The following is a 761-nucleotide window of genomic DNA, read 5'->3' as shown; positions in this document are numbered from 1 at the left end:
GTATCGCTGGCGCCCCCCGCCCCTTTAAGGCTGGGCTAGCATATCCTTATTTGGAACAAGGAGAGGTTCTCCTTGGTCGAGCGAGGAGAGAGCGCTGTACACCGGTCTTAAAGGGAACGCGTCTCTCCACTCTGTCAACTGTAACTGCACTTGTCTGCCGATAATTTAGCCTACTTGTCTGCGGAATTCTTGGTGCAATGGAAGGGCCTCGCGTTCATTGAGATTCAGAATGTTGTTTCTGGTTTCTGACAACACACAGCAGCCGGCCAGCTGGTACCTTGGCCTGTAGCCACAGCGTCATGTGATCATGACGGATCAGTTCCTTTCATGTAAACTGTGTCTAGTCTCTTTTGCGTCGTTTTCCTTTGCTTTGGAGATCAGCAGGCCTCTGCTGTGGTTGAGTGGATGCAGTCAGTGACACCAGTCCCAATTGCATAGATCAGAAGTGGACCCTATAGCCTGGAGAGCCTGCAGTGGTCCCACAGTGTAAGACGATCTGTCAGATTTATATCTTAGCTTATGTGTCCGACTCTGACCTCATTTACAGGAAGCTCACTCGTTTCCTGAATAGGTGTCTCCGTGTGTGTCCATGTGTGTGTCTGCACAGTCCTGTATGTGTGTGTGTGTGTTGGTATGAGTGTGCATTAGTTTGTGCGTGCCTGTGTGTGTGCATCTGCGTGTGTGTTTATGCATTTGTGTGTGTGTGTCCTGACAGGGCCGCGATGCTTGCCAGGGGTCACCGTAGATTCTATCTCCTCGGT

General features: G+C 50.7%; 1 protein-coding gene across 3 annotated transcripts in view; it reads right to left on the bottom strand.

Annotated features, from left to right (window-relative positions):
* LOC124020803 (myb-like protein Q) overlaps positions 1 to 186 on the bottom strand; it is a 28573-nt gene extending 28387 nt beyond the window's left edge. Inside the window, exon 1 of one of the 3 annotated variants that reach the window (XM_046336081.1) lies at positions 1 to 186. This exon is cut by the window's left edge and continues 990 nt beyond it. The gene's annotated coding sequence lies outside the window, so the exon portion shown is untranslated. The other 2 variants (XM_046336080.1, XM_046336082.1) reach the window with 2 other exon arrangements.
* Between the last annotated feature and the right edge of the window lie 575 nt (positions 187 to 761).

Source organism: Oncorhynchus gorbuscha, unplaced genomic scaffold (genome assembly GCF_021184085.1).
Source record: "Oncorhynchus gorbuscha isolate QuinsamMale2020 ecotype Even-year unplaced genomic scaffold, OgorEven_v1.0 Un_scaffold_915, whole genome shotgun sequence".
NCBI classification, from domain to species: domain Eukaryota; kingdom Metazoa; phylum Chordata; class Actinopteri; order Salmoniformes; family Salmonidae; genus Oncorhynchus; species Oncorhynchus gorbuscha.
This window is presented reverse-complemented; position numbering and strand designations above follow the sequence as displayed.